Source organism: Pogoniulus pusillus, chromosome 33, assembly GCF_015220805.1.
Source record: "Pogoniulus pusillus isolate bPogPus1 chromosome 33, bPogPus1.pri, whole genome shotgun sequence".
Classification (NCBI taxonomy): domain Eukaryota; kingdom Metazoa; phylum Chordata; class Aves; order Piciformes; family Lybiidae; genus Pogoniulus; species Pogoniulus pusillus.
Window position 1 is genome coordinate 4,806,890 of NC_087296.1, and position 7,030 is coordinate 4,813,919.

The 7,030-nt window shown below is 45.6% G+C and overlaps 1 protein-coding gene across 1 annotated transcript in view; it reads right to left on the reverse strand.

Annotated features, from left to right (window-relative positions):
- Positions 1 to 6,402, reverse strand: part of SLC22A16 (solute carrier family 22 member 16) — a 45,588-nt gene extending 39,186 nt beyond the window's left edge. The window contains exon 1 of the mRNA XM_064170357.1: positions 6,289 to 6,402. The gene's annotated coding sequence lies outside the window, so the exon portion shown is untranslated. The remainder of the gene's footprint in view (positions 1 to 6,288) is intronic.
- Between the last annotated feature and the right edge of the window lie 628 nt (positions 6,403 to 7,030).

Below are 7,030 nucleotides of genomic sequence, written 5' to 3' on the forward strand. Positions count from 1 at the left end.
TATGTCCACATAATTCTCTGATGATGCAAATACACAGCAAAGCCAGTCCAACTCAAAATGAAAATGAAGACAAGACTCAACTGGTGCTTGAGGGGTTTGTGTAATCCTTCTTTCCTTCCACAAGAGAGAGTTTGTTGTTCTGAGTTAAGGAGGCCAATGTTTGAATCATAGAACCATAGAATCATCTAGTTCCAACCTCCCTGCCCTGGGCAGGGACACCCTACCCTAGATCAGGTTGACCAGAGCCTCATTCAGCCTGGCTTTAAACACCTCCAGGGATGGGGCCTCAACCACCTCCCTGGGCAATCCATTCCAGACTCTCACCACTGCATGAGAGTGAGTAAAGAGTATCAGAGTGAGCAAAAGCTTGGGCAGCGGAAGAAGATGAAATTCAGGCTTTCTCCTGCACCCTTTTCCAGCCTGTACAGATGAAGTTTCCATGGGATTCACCATGAGTTTCCCAAGTTATACCAGAGGTTTGTTATTATCAAATTCTGGCTTAAGCTATAAACCATGTCAGATTATTTTTGGGTTTTCTTTAGAAAGAGGTAGACTACTCATAAATCCTTGGGAAAGATGGCAAGTGGCTGGCTAAGGGAAAGCTTCCAGATGGCAGCACCACTGTCAGAGAGGTGCTCCTCCTTGCCCATATGCTTCTGTGTGGCATCCTCCACGCAGAGCTGCACTGAGCCAAAGTATCCCATCAGAAACTTTGTGATTCATCTGGAATGAACCAAATAAAAACTCTTCCTATTCCTGTGCCAATCCATGAGGCAAGTCTGTTCTGCACATGCATAGTTTTTGCCCTCCTGTCCCAAAATAGACATGCTAGAACTAGACGGAAAGTGAAAACCAAGAGGCAGAAAGTAATTTCCATACAATGGGAAACTACATAAACTAATACTTGGATGGATCCCCAGCTGAGGGATAGGTTATGACAGAGACTCATAAAATCAGGAATGGCACAGAGAAGATGGACAGGAAGCAATTATTTAGTTTCTCATCACAAAAGAGCAGGGATACAAACTAAAACTATCCATGTGGAAAATACATTCCTGGAAATATTTACTCCTAGAATTAAATTGCAGCTTTAAAATAAGAATGAAGTCCTTTCATCAAACACTGAAATTATAGATGGGAATAAAAAAAATTGAATAGGTTATCAAAAACATTGTCCTGAGTGGCTTATGTATTTTATTTTCATGTCAAGAGATTAAGCACCTAAATCCAAATATTAAACTCAACCTTAAGCACCTAAACCAAATCTTCAGCACCTAAACCAATCTTCAGCATCGAAACAGAATCATAAGCAGCAAAACCAAACCTTCAGCACCTAAAACCAACCTTAAGCACATAAACCAAATCTTAAGCACCTAAATCCAAATTTAAAGCCTCTAAACCAAACATTAACCACCCAAATCAAATTTTAAGCAGCTAAACCAAATCTTAAGCACCTAAACTGAATCCTAAGCAGCAAAACCAAATCTTCAGCACCTAAAACCAACCTTAAGCAGCCAAACCAAATCTTAAGCACCTAAATGCAAATTTGAAACTCCTAAACCAAACATTAAGCACCTAAAGCAAATCTTAAGCACACAAATCTTAAGCAGCTAAACCAAATCTTCAGCACCCAAATCCAAATATTAAGCACCTAAATCAAATCTTCAGCACCTAAACCGAATCTTAAGCAGCTAAACCAAATCTTCTTAGAACCATAAAATCAACCAGATTGGAAGAGATCTCCAAGATCATCCAGTGATCTCAGCACTTAAATCTTAAACACCTAAATCCAATCTTAAGCACCTAAACCACATCTTCAGTGCTTAAAATGAACCTTGAACAGCTAAAGCCTATCTTAAAAACCTACAACAAATTTAAAGGACATCCCTTCCCCAGCTCCCACCACTATGTGATTCTTGAGCAAAGCTCTGTAAATCATGCGAAAAGAAAACTGCTTCCACCCAGTCTTGAGAAGGGTGAAAGGGGATCTTGTTAATGCCTGTAAATATCTGAGGGGTGGGTGCAAGAAGAAAGCGACAATCTCTTTTTTGGCAGTGCACAGTGACAGGACATGGAACAATGGGTGTAAGATGGAAAAATGAGTCTAAGATGGCATACTGGAACACAGGAAGTTCCACCTCCACATGAGTTAAAAAACTCCTTTATTGTGAGGATGATGGAGCACCAGATCAGGCTGCCTAGAGAGACTGTGGGGTCTCCTTCTCTGAAAAGTTTCAAGACTGTGATGGTTTGGTGTTCCACTCCCCCCCACACTTTAGAAATCACCCAGACTAGACTCAGATGGCTCTGGAAATGTGAATGAAGCTTATATTTACAGCTGGCACAATATACAAGCAGATATTTACAGTGTATACAGTTATAGTCAGAAATATACAAGGTAAAAAGTAATACAGAAACACAACTTCCCTCCCAGAAACCTGAGTCCCCAGGAGGGGCTCTCAACCACTCCTTCACCTTCCCCCTACCCCTCTCAACCTTACCCCAGTCCCAAGGAAGAATAGAGGTTCAGCCAGAGGTTAAGAAGCAAAGTGGGTTAGCCCAAAATGGAGGGTGAGGTTAGAGAGATGCAGTTCAGCCAGCAGCCCCAGTGAGAGTGAACCTGGTTATCTAATGTTTTTGTTTCTTGTCCCTATACATCTCAGCAAGACTGTGAGCGAAGTAGACATCACCACTGTTTTCTTTTTACGGCCTGTAATCTAGTTCTTCTCACCAAAACATTCTAGCCTGCTTCAAACTAGCACTAAGACCCATCTGGATGCATTCCTGTGTGGCCTGCCCATAGGTGATCCTGCTCAAGAGGTCTCTTCCAACCCCTACCATTCTGTCATTCTCATTTTCCATCCACCAAACCCAAATGTGAAATCTGCAAGGTAATGCTGTATAAGACACTGCAAATCTTCTTACTCCTCTGAGTTACACTGTGTGATTCTACCTCCCACTTCAGAAACCAAGTACATAATTACAACCTAGACTGCTGGAGACCTATTTTTAATCCTAACTGCTTGATATAATTATATCAATGCTACTTACAGGCATCTTGCTAGCCCAATGACATGGAACAAGCGCACTGCCAGCAGAAAAATGGTTTGGATTTATTAACAGTGCAGCTGAGAACAAATTGGAGGCTCATATTTATTGAGATTAATAATATTTAGTGTAGCCTTTGCCACCAGGCTAGCCAGGACCCCTGGTGCTGCTGCTAACAGAAGGAGCAAGCTTTCACATCTACTTCTGTTTGTGATATTACAGCTGTTTCAGCGCTCCTGTTTCGAGCAGGTAAACGTTTATGTAAGGATTACTGTAGCAGGATTACAGCATGTCCAAAGACCTTCTTGCAATTCTAAATTTATTTAAGTATCAGGTGAAATCCTGAAACACTTCTGCCAGAGTGTGATTTGTAGTTTGAATCTTGATTTAACCACTGACTTGGCAGGAAAGTACTGGAGGGCAGCTTGTCCAAAGAGCTCTTCAGTGCTTGGAGAAACAATGCTACACCACTGTCTAATGGAACTTCAGTGTCCTGGGGTCTGGGGTTTTACCTCACCAAAGAGCTGCCCAAAGCCAGGCTTCCCCTGGGCTCTCTTCCATACACTGGGTGAGGTGACTCCAGGTCTCCAAAACACCCCAGACAAAACTACAGCATCAAAAATGTGAGGGGAGCCCCAGGGCTGCTGGCACCCTGGCTTCAGCAAGCAGCTCTCTGAAAACAGTGCCCTATACAAGCAGAGTTGCCTGGATGGCAGTGACAATGCACTAACCAAACATCTGGGGTTTGCTCGTGACTGGAGCCTGTGAGAGCTCTTTTTTTCCTGTTGTGTCTCGTGTTTTCCTCTTGCAAAGAAGCAGAAGTAAGTTTTATCAGGAAGGTGTCTTGAACCTCGATCTGCTCAGCATCAGCCAATGGGTGACCAAATCCAAACCAGACACTGCGAGATATATTTTGGAACATATTTTTCCTCTGATCCAACAGCAGCAGCTGCCAACAGAGCAGTGAAAAGATGGCTGAGGCACAACTTTTTGTATTAAAACCACATTTTTTATTTGATTTGATTTTAATTCAGTTGCAGGGTATTTTCCCCATGCCCTTTTTAGAAGTGTACTGATTTTGTAGGACTCCTAAGAGAAGCACAGGTTAACCAGGGTGGACAAAATGGTGTCTGATATGCTTTAAAGATTCCTTTTCTTTTGTTGGTTGGTTTGGGTTTAGCTTTTTGTTTTGTTGTTTTTCTTTAGAGAAATAACCAGAATAAACTGTAAAACCACGAGTAATGGGAGGAAAAAACCCAAACCCAAAAGCAAATGATCCATAGACTTATCTCCAAAGCCACATAAGTATTCCCTGTGCAGTCACTGGCATTTTGAAGATGTTTACATCAGATAAGGACCACAAAGCTGAACCCAATTCTCTCTTCCATCTCATGGTGGTACAGGGAAAAAAAATAGTAGAGACATTTAGCTCAAGCCTTGAGATCAGACATTAGTCATTTGCAGTTCTCAGTGTCTTCATTTGGCTCCAACGAAATTAAGTCAAAGCAAAACAATCTGTGGATAACCAAAATCTTAATGGTTATAGCAGCAGTGACCTAGGAAAATGAGCCTCTGTCCTTCTCTCCTTCCTGGCAGAGGCAGACAGCTACTGCAGCTGCATTTGCCATGGGGTAAAAAAAATAGTTTTTGCTGTGCTTTCCAGCCTGGGGGACAAGTCTCTTGCCTGAGAGTTTCTTCCCTGCTGTTCCAGAAAGAGGATTGCTTCTTCTGCTGGACTGTTGTTCTCTTGCACTGGCTCCAAGTCACACTGCTTTGGTGTTATTACATACACTGGCATGAAAAGCCATGGGAGATTTTCTTCTTGAAAAAGGGAGAGTCAGAAAACTAAGAAACTGAATTTACAGCAACCTCTGCATCCTCAATCCTACCCTCTGCGAGTTTGAGCCTAGCTAGAATATTTTGGTGAGAAGAACTAGATTATACACTCTGAAAAGGAAACAATGGTGATGTCTGCTTCACTCACAGGCTTGCTGAGATGCATAAAAACAAGAACACAAACACAGATAACAGAGTTGCTCTCTCTCTGGCTGCCTGCACTTCTCTCTCTAACCTACTGCCTGTCAAACTAACAGGCTAACCCCCCTGGCCAACTCTCCAAACTCACCTCGGAACATAAGGCAAAGTCTGGGATAAGGTAGAGGGGTGGAGAGGAGGTGGAAGGGTGGTTGAGAGCCCCTCCTGGGGACTCTAGTTTCTGGGAGGGCTGTTGTGTTTCTGTATTACTCTTTTTAACTTGTGTATTTCTGTATGTAGCTGCACATATTGTAAATATCTGCTTGTATATTGTGCTAAGCTGCAAACATAAAGCTTCATTCTTTAATTTCCACCTTGGCTGAGTCTAGTCTGGGTGATTTTCACAAGTGTGTGGGGGGCAGATAACACCCAAACTATCACATACCCCTTCATATGTTTGCCTTGCACACAACTGAATACTGCATCACAGCACAGAGCATGTGCTTGCAAGGGTTGCCTTCTTAAAATGAAAAATACGTTTCCCTTTGAATTTTACTACCCTCTCCTCTTTGTTTCATGGGTTGACCCTGTTGTGGAGGCAGGGAATGAACGTGGCCGAGTCAGGAACATATATAAAAATAGAATTATTTCATTTTCATGGCACCCCACCCCCAAAATCATATACAGAAATTAATTTAGTTTAATTAGCAGACTCAGCTTCATTGTGCCTGGAACACAGACCCTATGAGGAGAGGCTGAGGGAGCTGGGGGTGTGCAGCCTGCAGCAGAGGAGGCTCAGGGCAGAGCTCATTGCTCTCTACAGCTATCTGAAGGGAGGCTGCAGCCAGGTGGGACTGGGCTCTTCTGCCAGGCAACCAGCAACAGAACAAGAGGACACAGTCACTCAGTCTCAAGTTGTGCCAGGGGAGGTCTGGGCTAGATGTTAGGAGGAAGTTGTTGGCAGAAGAGTGATAAGCATTGGAATGGGCTGCCCAGGGAGGTGGTGGAGTTGCTGTCCCTGGAGGTACTGAAGCCAAGCCTGGATGGGGCACTTAGTGCCATGGTCTGGTTGATTGGCCAGGGCTGGGTGCTAGGTTGGCCTGGGTGATTTTGGAGGTCTCTTCCAACCTGGTTGATTCTGTGATTATCTTACAAAGGATACCACAGATAAATTTTGCTATTTTAGAAGTCAGAAAATGAAAAAGCTAAACTATAAAAACAGCTTTTCCCAGTATCAATCAGGCAGAGCAGAGTTATGCTACTCACAGGTGAAAGGGAGGTCCAGACGCTTGTCAGTTCTCTCTCAAAAGACATCCGAGGCCTTTAGCCTCTTGACCTCGCACAAAAGAGTGCATGGTGGGCAGCAGTCCAAAGCAAGGCAGGTCCGGTCACGTCCTGTCCCTCAGGAGCTTCTTCCTCCGCAGCGCCAGGGGCCTCTGCAGGCGCCGCGCAGCAGGCGCAGCGCTCGGGGCGGGCAGCAGCGCAGCGGCGCAGCGCTCGGGGCGGGCAGCGGCGCAGCCACTATCCGCTGCCACACGCAGGGCCGCGCTGCCTCCCTGGGCGCGAAGAGCGCAGCCAATCCCCAGCCGCCTCCCAGCGCGGGCCGCCCCGCGTGCCGCAGGCCGCCGCGCTCGGCCCCTTCAGGCCTGCCGGGCGGGGGCGGCGCAGGCTGCGGGCGCCGCTCCGCTGCCGTTGGAACCGCGCAGCGAGGGGAGCTGCGGGCTGCCCGGGGCTGCGGGACAGACCCCTAGCAAAACGCCAGACAAAACCCAACTGAAATACTCCTTTCGTTAGGATTTGCCAGCTCGGTGATGTTGAAAGGTTTCGTGGAGAGGTTGTGAGCGGCGAAGCTGCCGCAGAGCCCACGCACGCCCCACGCAGTCCCTCAGCGCTGTTCCCTGGTTGCTTGGCTAGGAGTCATGCACCCAGACACGCAGATTTACACTGCTCAGGAGCCCACAGCTCCTTCATTTCCGTGGTCTGAGACTTGCTGCAGCTGCTTCCATAC